At 37.4% G+C, this 17,097-nt stretch overlaps 1 protein-coding gene across 5 annotated transcripts in view; it reads left to right on the top strand.

Moving 5' to 3' along the window:
- Positions 1–17,097, top strand: part of IPCEF1 (interaction protein for cytohesin exchange factors 1) — a 194,529-nt gene that overhangs the window by 31,301 nt on the left and 146,131 nt on the right. Inside the window, exon 1 of one of the 5 annotated variants that reach the window (XM_059401307.1) lies at positions 14,244–14,297. The exons of the other annotated variants lie outside the window; for them this stretch is intronic. The gene's annotated coding sequence lies outside the window, so the exon portion shown is untranslated. Of the gene's footprint in view, positions 1–14,243; positions 14,298–17,097 lie in introns of those variants that run through there. 5 annotated transcript variants of the gene reach the window in all.

Raw genomic sequence — 17,097 nt, 5'->3', positions numbered from 1 at the left:
CCTTGACATTCTCCCTGGAAGGCATCCTGCTGGAGACAGAAATACATAGTTCTACTAACACAGCTAGAGTTGGAACTGATCCCCTATCTTCTGCAGGTTTTGGATGATGAGGATGATGGGCCAAATGGGAGGGGGGTAACTATTGACATCACGAGCACATTGCCCGGAAAATATGTATCTTTAAAACTAGAAGCACGCTGTGATTCTAGTTGATTGCAAATGAAAACAGATTTGTGCCTTCCGTCTCCTCCACAGCCTGGAGCTTATACTCCTGGAGGGGAAGAGTGGAATGAAGTTGCCCTATTTTATTGCTTTATTTGTTTTCAAGTTTAATTTTTACTTCATCAAAATAAAATCATCTAATTACCCTCTCAACTTTAAATTATTTTATTGGGGTATCGTCTCCATATAGTGAAATGCACAGCTCATAAGTGTTTTAGTTCTGTGTTTTCGCAAATGCACATATTCATGTAACTCGCACTGTTACCAAGATACAGAATATTTCTATTCTTGCTCCGTTACTGTCAGTCCTGCCTCTCTCCTGTCGCCGGCCACAAGCATCATTCTGATTTTGTTCTCCACAGATTTGTTTTGTCTGTTCCAGAACTTCATATCAATAGCATCACCTGCATGTGCTCATGGATCTGGTTTCTTTTGTTCAGCATGCTGTGTGTGCTGTTAATTTGTACCGTTGCATGTATCAGTAATCATTCATTTCTGCTTATTTTTGCCCGTGTATCATATAAATATATGACAATTTGTTTAATTCTTTTCCTGTTTTTGGATACTTGGGTTGTTTCTAGTTTGGGGCTATTATAAATAAAGTCACTATGAATATTCACATACAAGTCTTTGTGTGGATGTATGTTTTCCTTTCTCTTGGGTAAATACTGAAGAGTAGAACTGGCGGTCATAGGGTATGTTGTGTTTAACTTTACTAAGAAATTGACAAGCATTTAAAAAGAATGTTGTAGGGGCGCCTGGGTGGCCCAGTGGGTTAAGCCGCTGCCTTCGGCTCAGGTCATGATGTCAGGGTCCTGGAATGGAGCCCCGCATCAGGCTCTCTGCTCAGCAGGGAGCCTGCTTCCTCCTCTCTCTCTGACTGTCTCTCTGCCTGCTTGTGATCTCTCTCTGTCAAATAAATAAATAAAATCTTTAAAAAAAAAATAGAAAGAATGTTGTAGCTTTTTCCATGCTCACCAGTAATATCTGAGAGTTCTGGTTGTTAACCATCTGGCCAACATCTTTTTATCTTTTGTTATTATAGTAGTATCTCATTGCGGGTTTGTGGTGTTTTCCTAGGAGTTCACTATGTTAAGCATTATTTCATGTACTTCTTGGCCATTTGTAGATCTTTTGTGAAGTATCTGTTCAAATCATTTGCCCAGTGTTAATTGGTCTAGCTGTCATTTTATCATTGAGTTGGAGGAATTCTTTGTATAGGATGTGGGTCCTTTGCTTGGTATATACTTTGTGAATATTTTCTTCTATCTGTGGCTTGCTTATTCTATTAATGTCATTTTAAAGATTTATTTATTTATTTTACAGAGAGAGAGAGAGAGAGAATGAGAGTGAGCACAGTGGGGTGGGGCAGAGGAAGAGGGAAAGAGAATCTCAGGAAGACTCTGTACTGAGCATAGATTCTGAAATGGGTTGGATCTCACCACCCTGAGATCACAACCAGAGATCATGATCTGAGCCAAAACCAAGAGTCAGATGCTTAACTGATTGTTCCACCCAGGTGCCCTTATTAATGTCATTTTTAGTGAGAAAAATCTTTAATTTTTTCTTTTATACCTTCTGAAACCTGGGTGAGAAATCTTTATATACCTCAAGTGTTTGAAATATTCTTTTATATATTCTTCTGGAAGCTTTATAATGTTAACTTTCAAATTCAGGTTTATGAGGTCGGAATGGAAGTTAATTTTTTTTTTCATAAGGATATCCACTTGTTCCAGGAGTATTATCAAAATGTCTTTTCTTTCTACATTGATTTGCTCTGGTGCTTTTATTGAAAATAAATGGACTATAATAGTGTGTCTTTATTTCTCAACCCTCTCTTCTGTCCCATTGTCAGTTTGTACCTCCTAATACCAGTATCATGAGATACCAGTATCTCAATTGTCACAGCTTTACTATAGATCTCTTCTCATTTTTCCTAGTCATGTTTTGTAGTTTTTAGTGCAGAGGCTTTAGATATCTTTTGTGAAGTTTATCCATAATTTTTTTGTTGCTATTATAAAGAATATTATATTTTTAAAAATATAAAATTACTATTATATAGAAATACTGTTATTTTTGTATGTGACTGTGTTTCCTGAGGACTTGCTAATTTAATTATTAGTTGTGGCATAGTTGTTTTGTAGATTTCTTTGGATTTTTCTGTGTATATAACCGTGCTGTATGTAAACAAAGAGAGTTTTATTCTTTCTTTCAAAAGTTGTTTTTTTTTTTTTAAGATTTTATTTATTTATTTATTTGTCAGAGAGAGAGAGAGAGACAGACAGACAGAGAGAGAGAGAGAGAGCACGCACAAGCAGGCAGACAAAGAGAGAGAAGCAGGCTCCCTGAGAGCAGGGAGCCTGATGCGGGACTCGATCCCTGCTCTGGGATCATGACCTGAGCCGAAGGCAGCAGCTCAACTGACTGAACCACCAAGGTGTCCCTTTTTCTTTCAAAAGTTTTATACTTTCTATTTATCCTTCCTGCATTATTACACTGACTAAACCTACCAGAACAATTTTAAATAGAAATGGTAAGGGTGAATATCCTGGTATTGTTTTTGATCTTAATTGTCAAGTGGTCAGCTTTTTACCATTAGGTATGACATCAGCTGCAGATTTTTTTTTACATGTCATCTTTCATATTGAAGAAATTCCTCTATTAATGATTGGCTGACAGTTCTTTATTTTTTTATGGAGTACTGAATTTTTTTCAAATGCTTTTTCTGAATCTACTAAGACATATGATCTTCTCTTTCAACATGTCAATGTGCAGAATTACACTGATTGACTTTTTAAGATTTATTTATTTATTTTAAAAAGAGAGAGAGAGAGATGGGGGGAAGGGGCAGAGGGAGAGGGATAGAGAGTTCTTTTTTTTTTTTTTTTAAAGATTTTATTTATTTGTCAGAGAAAGCGAGTGAGAGCGAGCACAGGCAGACAGAGTGGAAGGCAGAGTCAGACGGAGAAGCAGGCTCCCTGTGGAGCAAGGAGCCCGATATGGGACTCAATCCCAGGACGCTGGGATCATGACCTGAGCTGAAGGCAGCTGCTTAACCAACTGAGCCACCCAGGCATCCCGGGAAAGAGAGTTCTAAGCAGACTTGCCACTGAATGCAGGCAGAGCCCAACATGGAGCTTGATCTCAGAACCCTGAGATCACGACTGAATTGAAACCAAGAGTCAGAGGCTTACCCAACTGCACCACCAAGTGCCCCTATATTGACTGATTTTTAAAAGTGAAAACAAACTAGTATTTTTGGAATATATTTTGCTTTTCATATATTGCAATTGTTTTTAAAGGCATTTTGTGTTTGTGTTCATGTGGGATATTTGTTTATGATATTCTTTTCTCATAATTTCCTTCTTTGTTTTGGTAGCCTCATTAAAATAGTTTAGAAGTGTTTTCTCTACCCTTTTCCAGCAAATAGAATTAGTAACACTTTCTATATTATATAGCTGTTTTGAGAATTGAGGAAAAATTATATTAAAAATCTTTAAAACATATATGTGGTATACATAAATAGATAAAATATTATTTTATCTTTCTCTTAATATTACTTTAGTATACCACATAAACATCTATTAAATAAAATTCTATATTCTGACATTGCTAAGCTATGGCAACATCATTTATTTATCTGACATACTTAATTGGAAGACAATATATTTAGCTCCAGGGTAATAAAAAAGTAAATCAGATATGGTCTACTTTTAACCCACTGAGCCACCCAGGCACCCCAGATATGGTCTACTTTTTATAGAACTTCCTTACAATTATGAGGAGACACATCATGAAATACAAAGTTCATTCTGAAATATCAGATATATCTCCAATATACTTTTGTATTAATATTTAAATGTATTCTAGTTTCTGAGATTGAGGGTTCATGTATGGGGGAATTTACAGCAATTATCCACCAACACATTATTATACTCACTCATACTTCTCCCTTCCCTTGATCTTGTTGGCAAGTAGGATTTTTCCTAGTTGTATGGCTAAAATATGTGTATTTGATGATATACATGCCTTCTGAAAATATTCTGGGATCATACTTATTCTTTCAAGAAGATGATGCTTAAAGTAGAACTTTATTTGAAAGCCAATAAACCTACCAATTTTGAATGCAAGTCACCCTCATTTCTATAAAATAAAAATTATTTTGTTAGAGATTGTGCAATAAATTTCACAGTGTTATGGGAGTAATTTTCACAGAGTTATGGGAGGAGAGGCTGTGTTTGCACCTAAGCATCTGAAATGTACATATATATTTACTAATTTGAAGTTGTTTCTTTCTTTATCTAAAGACAATTTTGTGTCAGCCAATAATCTGGGTTTTTGTTTTGTTTTGTTTTTACTTGACTAAGGTTACAAGTCTTGTTCAAATGTGGGGATATCTGAAAAAGAAAGAAGGTACCTGGCAAAGAGCCAGTGGGTGGTTTTCCTTTTCCATGCGGAGAAGCCAATATCAGGGGAACTCAACCAATATTTTACCAAGTGCTACCTAAAGCAAAAGTTAAAAGTATACACATTTAATCTTGAGTCTATGTTTCTGTATCTTGATTTTTATTTCTTTCCAAATAAATTTTTTTGTTAAAAACTTTAAATCAACTCTGTCTTCCCTATCTGAAGACAGATAAGCGAATCAGTATCACATGGTCAAATATAGATGCACTAGTGGGCTAGCACTATTAGCTCCTGAGCTTGGAGTGGATCCACAGGACTGAGAGCTAAAATATAAGACTTTTCTTTTTCTTTTCTTTTCTTTTTGTTTTTAAAGATTTTTAATTACTTATTTGAGAGCGAGAGAGAGCAAGAGAGAGAGAGTATGATCTGGGGGAAGGCAGATGGAGAGGGAAAAGCAGATTCTCGCTGAACAGGGAGCCGGATGTGGGGCTCAATCTGGAGATCCTGGGATCATGACCTGAGCTGGAGGCAGAAGCTTCACCGACTGAGCTACCCGGGTGCCCCTAAAATATGAGACTTAAGGCACTGTCACCATCAGTGGTAGATAGCAGCCATTCCTATCAGCCATTCCTTGCCACAAAGGAGATTAACTAAAGCCTCTGGCCCTTTTTCTTCACTTTTCCTAATACCCTATATTGTAACCATGTTTGAAGTAAAGATCTTCCCATTGATCTCCATACTGGGGATCTGGGCTACTCGTAATTCAGTTTATTCATGTCAATAAAACAGCTGTTATTAGATAAAACCCTTGGCTTTGCGTTATTTTGAAGCTCTCCAGATGTCTAAGGACTCCTACTCTCCGTACTTTATCTCTATACCTTTCATGGGTCCTTTCTTACCCTATATAAATGTCACATATGGGAATAATTTGTCCCATGTCCCACAGAAGTGTCCTACAAATATTTACTGAATACCAAGACTATGGAGTGCTTAGGGCACAAGGCAAGCAAAACCATTCACTCTACCAGTTCTCCTGAGGCTTTCAGTCTCATGTGGAGACAGATGTTAATGGAATAGTCATGTAAAGTCATAACTACAAAGCAAATGGGGTCCTGAAAGGAAAAAACCCACTCCTATGAGAACTTATCCTTGAGACTATTGGAGATAAAAGGTCTTTTCAAGGACTTCTTCCACAGTCCTGATCTTATCTCAATTTATCTTACAAAACTGAGAACTTTTCAGAATATTGTATTTCTCATATCAAGTTTTGAGATCAACTGTTGAGATGGTCAAGTGTATGAGAATTCAGTGAGAACTGCAACAATCAATACATTTCTGAGCTTTCTTTCATTGTTAGAAGAGGTTAAAGAATTCTTAGGATACTAGACTAGAGAGGTAAGCAAGAGAGAAAGAACAGGTTTAAAAAAGTGAGAGGATGTGGAAATATTTTCCAGGCAGATAGATTTGATCTTTGACTGGTTTGTCCTTTGTATCTTAGTTGGTAATGTGCACAATATGTATATTTATATATCCCTTCATTTCTACTGCTTGTATCAGACTTATATATACACTAGTATCTCATTCATCTTTCTAGGCTGCTGGGCATTCTTTTGGAAGATCTCTTAGGCACAGGGTCATAATGTCTGATTTAATTTTTCTGCTGTCATAACCTGAAGCAGGTTCCCTTGACTATGCTCAGTTTCTACATCTCTAAAACAAACTGATCATACTCCAAGGGTTTGTTTTTATGATCAAAATGAAATCAGATTATCTGTAAAGAGTATATAAGTGTAAGTGATATGATTATAAGCCACGAAGGAGGGTGAATTTCCTTCTTAATGTCAGAGGAAATGTCAAGGTGACGTGGCAGTGGCCATCTGTGGTGCAGAGTCAGAAACAGGAACAGAAGAAGTTTTGGCTCCTTAGAGCTTTCTGCCCCTTCTATATGTGCATGCATCCAGTTACACATCATTTTGGAAAGCATTTATTTAAATAATAATTCAGAAAAGCCTTATTAATTGGAACAAAGCCTAACAGGGACCGGATTTAACACAAAATACCTTGGCCTAATTGATGCAATAGTAGAGACACATAACAAAGAAAAATGTTCCTAATATTCACCAGAATAGACTTCTCTAGCCCCTGAAAACATTTTGGAGGCATAATTTATGTAGCATTAGTTTCAATTACTATCTGTTCCTTAGATTGTCTATTCTTTAAGTTCTCTAAGATCTGTGTGGTTTGTATTGATTTGTTGTCATAAAGAAAACAAAATATAACTTAAGGTAGTTTAAATAATCTTTGCAATATAGTTGAACAATGTTATTTGTACATTTAGAAGTTAATATAGTAATTAATTTATTGATAATCTGAAAATAAGGAACTAAGTAGGTAGAGTTTTGGGGGACAGGCTGAATGGGGAATGCCATTCATTGAGATGAGGATGAACAACACATTTTTTAGGAAAGATGGTAAACTCATTTTTTTTTTTTTTTTTTGCACATTTAGGATAAACTCTAGAACTTGGAAATGTGGGATGGCCTGTAGGTAATCTAAATGATATCTCTGGAGCTCAGAATGTAATTCTGGCTTGAAATATGGATTTGAGATCCATTGACATTGGTGACAGTTAAATAAAATGTAATATGAGAAAGTAAGCACATGCACAGGGCCTCAGGAAACACCAATATTTAAGAGACGAAAGGAGACCAGGCGGAGTCAGAAGTCTGAGGAGACACGACAGGGAGGTAGAAAGAAGACTGGGAGGAAGTCAAGTCCTGAAAACCAAGAGAGGGGAAATATTGAGACAACATCCTGTGCTGGGGGAGATCAGTAAAAAAGGGTTGAAAATACCCATTGAATTCAGCAAAAAAATATCTCAGTACAACTATGTCTGAGGTTCACTTTCAGGGCTTTGAGAATCAAGTGCATGGTAAGAACTGGAGCAGTAAGAGGAAATTTCTCTTAAGAAGCTTGCCTGAGGGCTAAAAAACAAGCAGTGACTAAGTAGGGTTTTAGTGGAAGGGATTTTTTTTAGAGGTAGGTGGGATTTATACATTGTTATGCATTTAGAGGAAAGAAAGTAAAAAGTTTCTCTGAAGATACAAGAGAGATAGGGGATGATAAATGTGCATTTTTTTTTTTTTTTTTTTTTGAAGAACTAGGAGGGGATGGCTCTCAAAGATGGTGTAGGGATTGGTCTTCAATAAGATGAGAAAGACAGCAAGTATGTAAGAGTGGTCTCTGTGGTTTCACTTACTTGTGGAGCATAAGGAATAAAGCAGAGGACATTGGGAGATGGAGAGAAGTGAGTTGGGGGAAATTGGAGGGGGGGACGAACCATGAGAGACTGTGGACTCTGAGAAACAACCTGAGGGTTTTGGAGGGGAGGGGGGTGGGGGTTGGGTGAGCCTGGTGGTGGGTATTAAGAAGGGCATGTATTGCATGGAGCACTGGGTGTGGTATATAAACAATGAATTCTGGAACACTGAAAAGAAATAAAATTTTTAAAAAAAGAGAATGGTCTCCAACTCCTTTGGGACACAAGAGTTGAGGTGGTTGAACGAGAGATGGAAGAAGGAAGGATGTATTGGTTGGGAAGGTAGAAATAACGGTTGTTTTCTTCTGTCAGTCAAGCAGTCATTAAGCACATGTCCTGAGCTCCTGTTACATTTTCAGCACCATAATAAGCAAAATAAATATGATCCCTGTCTCCATGGTGGGGGTGTAGGCAGACATGAATCTTTTATTGTTTTTGTTTTGTATTTTTCCAAGAGAGGGTCTGTAGCTTCATAATATTTTCAAAAGCATTCAGGAAGACCCATCAGCTGGGTAGTACACGTTAAAATTAAAATTCTAAAAATGGTCTATTTTTTATCTTCACTTTAAAATATTGCTTTATAATTGACATAATATTTTATAGTTTCAGGTGTACAACTTAATGATTTGATATACATATGTATTGTAAAATGATTACCACACTGAGTCTGGCTAATATTTATCACCACACATAGTTACAAATTCTTTCTTTCTTGTGATGAGAACTTCTAAGATCTACCTTCTTAGCAATTTTCAAATATTAAGTACAGTATATTACTTATAGTCACCCTCCTAAACATTACATTCCCAGAACTGATTTATATCATAAATGGAAGTATCTTTTGACCATTTTCACCCATTTTGCTGCCTCTCCCCCTCACTTCTGGCAACCACCTATTAGTTCTTTCTTTATTTTTTTTTAATTAAATTAAATTAAAATTTTTTCAGTGTTTCAAGATTCATTGTTTATGCACCACACCCCACCTTTCTCCCCTCCAAAACCTTCAGTTTGTTCCTCAGAGTCCACAGTCTCTCATGGTACATCTCCCCCTCTGATTTCCCTCAACTCACTTCTCCTCTCAATCTCCCCATGTCCTCCATGTTATTCCTTATGCTCCACAAGTAAGTAAAACTATATGATAATTGGCTCTCTCTGCTTAACTTATTTCACTCTGCATAATCTCTTCCAATCCCATCCATGTTGATACAAAAGTTGGGTATTCGTCCTTTCTGATGGAGGCATAATACTCCATTGTATATATGGACCATATCTTCCTTAAATATTCATCTGTTGAAGGACATCTTGGTTCTTTCCACAGTTTGGTGACTGTGGCCCTTGTTGCTATGAACACTGGGGTACATATGGCCCTTCTTTTCACTACATCTGTATCATCTGTTCTTTATATCTGTGAGATTGTGTTTTTTGTTTTCATTTTTGTTCCTTTTTAAAGATTCCCTGTATAAGTAAGATCATACTGTATTTGTCTTTCTCTGTCTGACTTATTTCACTTAGCAAAATGCCCTTGAAGTCTATTCTTATTGTCATATATGACAGGATTTCCTTCTTTTTTACAACCAATATTCTATTGTGTGTGTGTGTGTGTGCATGTGCGTGTGCATGTGCATGTGCCACATTTTCATTATCTATTTATCAATGGACACTTAAATCTTGGCTATTGTTAAAAAGGCTGCAATGGACATAGGGGTGCAGAAAACTTTTCCAGTTAGTGTCACATTTCCTTCAGGTAAATACCCAGAGTAGAATTACTCAATCATATGATAGGTGTGTTTTTAATTTTTTTAGGAATCTCCATAACTGTTCTCCATAGAACAGACATTAATTTTAATCATACAAATATACATATTTGGTATTGATAAAAGCCCTGAACAAGAGGGTATTGGAATTCTGGGTATTTTGACTCAATCAGAGAGCTGAGGGAAGCTTACTTGACAGATTTTTGGAAAATAGGGAGAGAACACTAGAAACATAATATTTAATAAATGTTAGTTTTTCTTTTTCTTGTTATAAATCATAATATTTGGAAGAGATGGTATGTTTTAGCATATATTAATCTTCTTCCCCATATGTCCCTTTACAAAATTTTCCTCATCTAAGATCACTTGACATGCTTGTAAGGGAATTCCTTTTTTATTTCTTTTTAAGATTTATTTATTTATTTATTTGACAGACAGAGATCACAAGTAGGCAGAGAGGCAGGCAGAGAGAGAGGAGGAAGCAGGTTCCACACTGAGAGGAGAGCCCAAAGCGGGGCTCGATCCCAGGACCCCTGGACCATGACCCGAGCTGAAGGCAGAAGCTTTAACCTACTGACCCACCCAGGGACCCCCCCCTTTTTAAAAATAAATGTACATGTTTATACATCCAAAATGAGAACCACGAAGGACTGCATGACCCATTTTTAATGGGCTGTCCCTGGGTTCCTAGCTTGCGGATATCACAACCAAACTTAAGCTGAAAAATATTCTTATCTTGTAAGACTGACAACATATTAAATATGCAAAAATATTACCACATTATGGATAATGTACAAATTAAAAGTATATATCGCCATCCCATATATTGCAGTAACGGTTGGTGTATATATAATTCCTTTAGTGCCCTTTCTTAGGAAATCTGAAATTAATATGTAGTAGGAGGCTGACTTCTAGATAAGGGATAAGTTTTTTAAAAAATGAATTAAGTGGTAAAATTCTAAAATTTGGACATTCGTTAAGTATTTCAGGAAGGAACACAAGTGTATTTATTATACCTTGGTCTCTTCTCATCCTGTTCTTATTTCTTTCCATAATCACCATGCTTTCTTCTTTTTTAAAATTCAACTATAATTAATAAACCATTTTATATTAATTTCAGTGTGCAATATAGTGATTCAGTCATTCTATACATTATTTAGTGCTCATCATAGTAAGTGTACTCTTAATACCCTTTACCTATTTCACCTTCCCCCCAGCTATCTCTTCCCTGGCAAACAGTTTGTCTGTTCACTACATTTTGGGGGTGGTACCTCTTTTTTATTTCTTTCTTTGTTTTGTTTTTTAAATTCCACTGATGAGTAAAATCGTATGGTATTTGTCTTTTTCTGACTGACTTATTTTGCTTAGCATTATACTCTTTAGCTCTATACATGTCATTGCAAAATTTTATATATATATATTTTATATATAATATACATATAAAATTTATATATATATAATTTATATATATCATCACCTCTTTTTGTGTATACATATCATATATATATATACAATCTATTCCTTATCACCTTTGATAAGGTGATATATAGGTCTATATATCTCACCAGTTCCTTATGTTGATGGGCACATAGTGAAATTGCTGGATCATAAGGTAGTTCTAATTTTAATTTTTTGAGGAACCTTCAGAGTATTTTCCAGAGTGGTCACACCAGTTTTCCAGAGTGGTCGCACCAGTTTGCGTTCCCACCAACAGTTGTAAGAGGGTTTCTTCCACATCCTTTCCAACACGTGTTGTTTCCTATGTTGTTGATTTTAACCATTCTGACAAGTGTGGAGTGAAATCTCATTGTATTTTTGAACTCCTTTAGTTCTTGTTTGTCTGGGAAACTCTTTATCTCTCCTATTATTCTGAATGATAGCCTTGCTGGATAGAGTATTCTTGCTACAGCTTTTTCCTATTTGGCATTTTGAATATATCATGCCACACCCTCTGTCTTGCCAAATTTATGTTGAGAAATCTCCAGCTAGCCTAATGGGTTTTCCCGTGAAACGTAAGGACTTCCTTTGTCTTTCTGCTTTTAAGAATTTTTCTTTAACACTATATTTTTCAAATTTAATTACAATATGTCTTGGTGTTGGTCTGCTTTTGTTGATTTTGGTTGTGGGAGTTCTCTGTGCCTCCTGAAACTGGATGTCTATTTCCTTTCCCAGATTAGGAACGTTTTATTTCTTGAAATAAATATTCCCCCGTTACTCTGTCTTCTTCTTCTGGGACTCCTATAATATAATTGCTATTGTGCTTGATGCAATCATCTTTTACCCTAGTCTATTCTTGTATTGTATAAGTCTTCTTCTTTCTTTTGTTCAGCTTCATTGTTTTCCATTATTTTCCTTCTACATCACTTATTTGTTTCTCTGCTTCTTCCAGCTTACTCTTCATTGCATCAAGCCTGTTTTCAAATCACTTTTATTGCATTCTTCATCTCAGAGTGATTCTTTTTTAACTCTTTTATTTCTGTGATAAGGGTCTCACTGATGTCTTCTATTCTATTTTCAAGTCCAGTGAGTATCCCTATGATTGTTGTTTTAAATTCTCTATCAGGCACGTTACTTATATCTGTTTTTCTTAGATATCAGGCCATGGACTTATTTTGTTCTTTTATTTGGGATAAATTCCTCCATCTTGGCATTTTGTCTATGTTCCTGCCTTCTACTGTGTGTTAGAAAATCCAGTTATATCTACTGCTCCTAAAAGTAATGGCCTTATAAAGAAGAGGTCAAGTAATATCCAGGGCCTGGTGCTTCAGGGAGTTTCTCCCCTGTGTGCTGTGTGCACTCTGCTATTGTGTTCTTCCTGCTCTTTCAGACCAGTCATCTGCAGAGGCTCTCCTTGCCTGTTATGGGCAGTGTTTGGTCCTTGGCCAGATTGTGGTGAGTTTTCAATAGGTGAGCTTTGGTCTGCTTGTGAAAAGACCACCAGAACTGAGGCCCTGCAGAACTCTCTGGTTGAAATACGTGATATGGGCAGAGGGTTGTGCTGGTTTTCTGGGGGACAATTGTACTGGGACTGAAGCAAACTTGACTGAGAAGGGCAGTCTCACCAGAATGCAGGGAGGTAGGGGTTAGTGTAAGCAAGTTAGGCCACCAGTGTTGGTGCTTTGTTCCTTCCTGTAGGTGGCTCTGTGTTCATGCTGAGGGGTGGGGAAGGGAAATGGTGTCAGCTATTTGTTCCCAGTATGGTTTCTCCACGAATGTTGTTTCTCAAAGACATACTCTGAGAAGACAAATATTCTCCCTTCTGTGTGCCCCAGGCCTTCCCCCAGATCACCGTTTCCATGCTGTCTACCACTGAGTTATCTGCCTATCCTCCTCTAGGAGCTGTGCAGTGTCCTCTGGGCTCTATTCCAGCCAAACCTTCTGACTTTTAAAACTCCAAGCTTTAAGCCTTACAAGAACTCACAAAATTCAGTTCTTGTTTTTCCAAGCCAGTGGCTTTGGGGAAATGTTCTCCTTGTGCATTCCCCGTGTGATCGTCTCTGTCTCTCACCCTTCTCCTCAACCATGGCTTCTTCCCCTCCATAGCATCTATGATCCTTTTCTCCCCTAAACCACATGTCTGCACTTCCTACCTTCTTCAATGTAGCCTCTTCTCTCCCATTAGGAGTGGAGTTTGGTCTGTTTGTCTGCAGGTCAATTTCTGGGGTCTTTAGGATGATTCGATAGTTATATAGTGTTCATGGGATGAAATGAGCCTAGGGTTTTCCTACTCTGCTGCCATCCTCTTTTGCTTACTCTTTGACCTTCCTGAGTTTTACATTTGTCTCTCATAAAATGGGTTCATTATGAGGGTAACATGAGAACATGTGAAAGAACTTAAGAGTAGACCTAATGGGTGTTCCATAGTATTCATCCACCTACTTCTACCTTGCATGTAATTGCTTTCCTGAGAGGAGCTGATAAAGTTTGGTGTGTTGATCCGGAGAGTTTTCTGACAGCTGGATGCCACAAGAATCTCTGAGTCTTAGTTTCCTTACTGCAAAGAAGTGAGGGGATTGCCCTGCGTTGTTGGACTATAACTGAAGGTCATATATATATATTTTTTACTCTAAAATATTAGGGTTTAAGAAATTGAAGGAAACAAGTTTGGATGAGAAGGTGAGGAAGGGGGCTCTCAGTAAAGGCGCAGTGTAGATTAAAATATCTAGGGAGAAGCACAAAGATGGGGGGCTTGGTGATTGTCATGGAAATGGAGAAATGCCTGGTGAGGAATGCACAATAGAAAAGTACCAAGGGGGTAAAGGAGATGGGAGTCCAAATAGTTGAAAGGCAAGTGTGATGAACCAGGCTATTTAGCTACAGCTTTTTTTTTTTTTTTTTTTTTTCTTCTTTCTAAGAAAGACACCCGACTGAATAAGCAATGACATGAAGAGAGTTGAGCAGACAGCCAGGGCACCAACCTTCTCACCTATTTTCCCATGATCTAAAATAGACTATTTTAGACATAGCAGACTGATTCTGTCTAGAAATGCAGATGAAGATTTGTTTCCTTTTCTGAATTGAAGGTACAGTTGGAAATTTCCCACGTTAATGTTATGAACCAGGTGTGGTGGTAAGAAGTCAGTAGAGAGCCAAGGGTAAGTAATGTCTATGGATTTGGTCACCTTTGCCTCTTGTTTTTCAGAATCTCTTGCTTCTGATCAATTTAAAAAATTTTTATTTTATAATTAACTTTTAGTTAATTAATTTTTGAAGACTTTATTTGGCAGAGAGGAAGAAAGAGAGTGAGCACAAGCAGGGGGGAGTGTCAGGCAGAGGGAGAGGGAGAAGCAGGCTCCCTGCTGAGAAAAGAGTCCAAGTGGGGCTCAATCCGAGGGCTCTGGGATCATGACCTGGGCCAAAGGCAGATGCTTAGCTGGCTGGAGCCACCCAGGCAACCCCGATCCAAATTTTTATGATATCAGATTAGGAAACTCCTACTATATACAAACTTTTGTTTAAGATATCTAAATAGTGATTCATTCTTTTATTCATCTATTAAGCGTTTGCAAATGTCCTAGGCATTGGGTTAAGACTTGGGAATACAATAGTGTATGAGATGCCAACCCTCACCTCAAGATATTCTGAGTCTGAGGGATGACAAGTTTATACACGTACATGTTCCTAAGACACTGTGGGCATACAACTGTATTCAAAATCTGAAGGGGACTTAAGAAGCATTTCTAAAGCTGTTAGCTGGTGCTCAACAATGCCTCAGTGAAGAAAATAACTATGCATTTTGAAGGTGATCTATGTATCTGGGTGCTGCAAAGTCAATAAACATGAAAATAAGTGTATAAGGGGAAAGATAGGACACAGATAATTCTTAAGCATCTGCTTAAGTGCCTGACACCTCCCGGGTAAATTTGTGGAAATTATGTCACCTCATTCTCACAAACACTCTGGGTCCCAAGTTACATTATATTTACTTTACAGGTGAAAATACTTTACAATCTTGAGAAAAAGTATTTCCCCAAGTTCCACAGCAAGTTGGAGGCAGAAGTAGGATATCAGTATTATCAGTACGCGTCCACAGTCCTTCTACCACATCGTGTGGTTACAACTCAATGAGACAAATAAAGGCTTGGGTGAAAGAGGAAGTGGGAACTCTTGGTTTTGCTGCCTCGGTGAAAATGAGTATGTGACTCAGAGATTTCAGACAGTGGGACCTAGTGGTCTGGGTTGTCAAGGTCTGTAAATATTTCGGTTACTGAATTCAGGATGCTAACTCAACAACAGAAGCTTGCTGCCAGCCAGAAACTAGAATAAACTGTTTTGCGTTTGTATATAGACATGCATATGGGAACAAGGAAGCCTCTCTGGTTGATTTTTACAGAAAACCAAGTACAGTTGAATCTCATTTATTTGGAAGTTACATTAGAAACTCACACATCTAGCACTCATCAAATAATCGGTAAGCCAGTGAAACTCTGTGAATGCTCAAATGGATGTCATAAACAACAAATAATAAATCTCACACATTGTAGCTTTTATTCCAGTCAAGATGTCCTTAAGCCCTCAATCTATTCATGATTACATATCTGGTTTCAAATCTAGTTGGAGGATAAAAGTATTATCTGACAAGAAAGGAATAGACAAAAGTAGAAAAAGCAGATTCAGGGACCCAAAGATCTCTCAGCATCAGTTCTGATGAGGGTCAAAGGCCCCAAGTGAATCCTGGAAATTGCCCTTGTAATGTGCCCATGCAAGAAAACAGATGTTTTCAGTGTTGACCCAGCGTCATCAGTAAAAGATTAAACTAATTTCAGGTTATTTTTCTATGTATGTAGGGGATATATACTACGTTTGTAATATAGTCATCTAAGATAACTAACATGAAAAAGGTATCATTGCTTGAAATGAATTTATTTATTTATGAACTTATTTATTTATGAACTCCAACTTCCAACTCTACCTTTCACTGGGATGGGGCAGGAGGACCCGATATATGTCCTCCTGTTGGCCCAGAGGCGAGAGGGAAGAAACCCCACCATCCCAGGGATCCACTATGCTCACTCTGGTTTTGCTCTGGAGTTCAAGTGTTGTAGGGAGGGGGAATCTCTCTAATCAGTCCATATTCCCTCTCCTAATCTTAGATCCATGGACTTGGGAAGTGGGGACAAAGGCCTTTGCCCATGCCATTTGGAGGTGTTATACTCTTCCCCTCAACACACCCACACGGACACTCACACTTCTTTGTACCAGGTCCTCATTGTGAATGTCACAACAGTAACTAAAAATAATTTTGAAGTGTGTGTTAAGTAATCATACTGACAGCCTTTTGTTTTACTTCCTTATTCTTGCCCTATTTCAATTGTGCTAAAAGTGCCAAAGTGTCTGATAAAAATTCAAAAGAAACCTGACATGCAAGGGAGAAAAAAGAGTAAAAGGAAGGAGCTCAGATAATTTGCAAAATAGATAATGAGTCTTTACACGATTGAGTCAAATGTACTGCTTCTTAGTTGAGGTTTGAAATGTTAAATAGTTTTTTTTCCCTCTCTCTCCGTAAGAGAAATGCTGACCCCAAATTTCACAAAGCTGTTAAATGTTTTTTACAGAAGCTGTAAGTCCAAACCTAAGAAATAGGTTTGCTGCCTGTGGCCTGATTGTGACCTTATCTTGTCAATGGCATAGAAAGACTCATGTCACTTCTACTATTTCCTTTTATTGACAAGAGGATGCTACTGTTGTCCAATCAAGAGAAACCAGCATTTCCTAATTATGGTACAGATCTCAGGAAGAAATTTGCAAACACTTGTAAAGATGCTACCCAAATACAGTTCAGTGTTCATCAGAGTTTTATGCTCTGTACATCCTTGGTAGCCTAAGGAAACCTGTGGATCCCTTTTCAGAATAATGTTTTTAAATGTATAAAACAGGATACATTGTTTGGAATTA

This window comes from Mustela nigripes, chromosome 5 (genome assembly GCF_022355385.1).
Source record: "Mustela nigripes isolate SB6536 chromosome 5, MUSNIG.SB6536, whole genome shotgun sequence".
Lineage (NCBI taxonomy): Eukaryota > Metazoa > Chordata > Mammalia > Carnivora > Mustelidae > Mustela > Mustela nigripes.
Note: the sequence above shows the minus strand (reverse complement) of the source record. Positions and strands in the feature narration are given on the sequence as shown.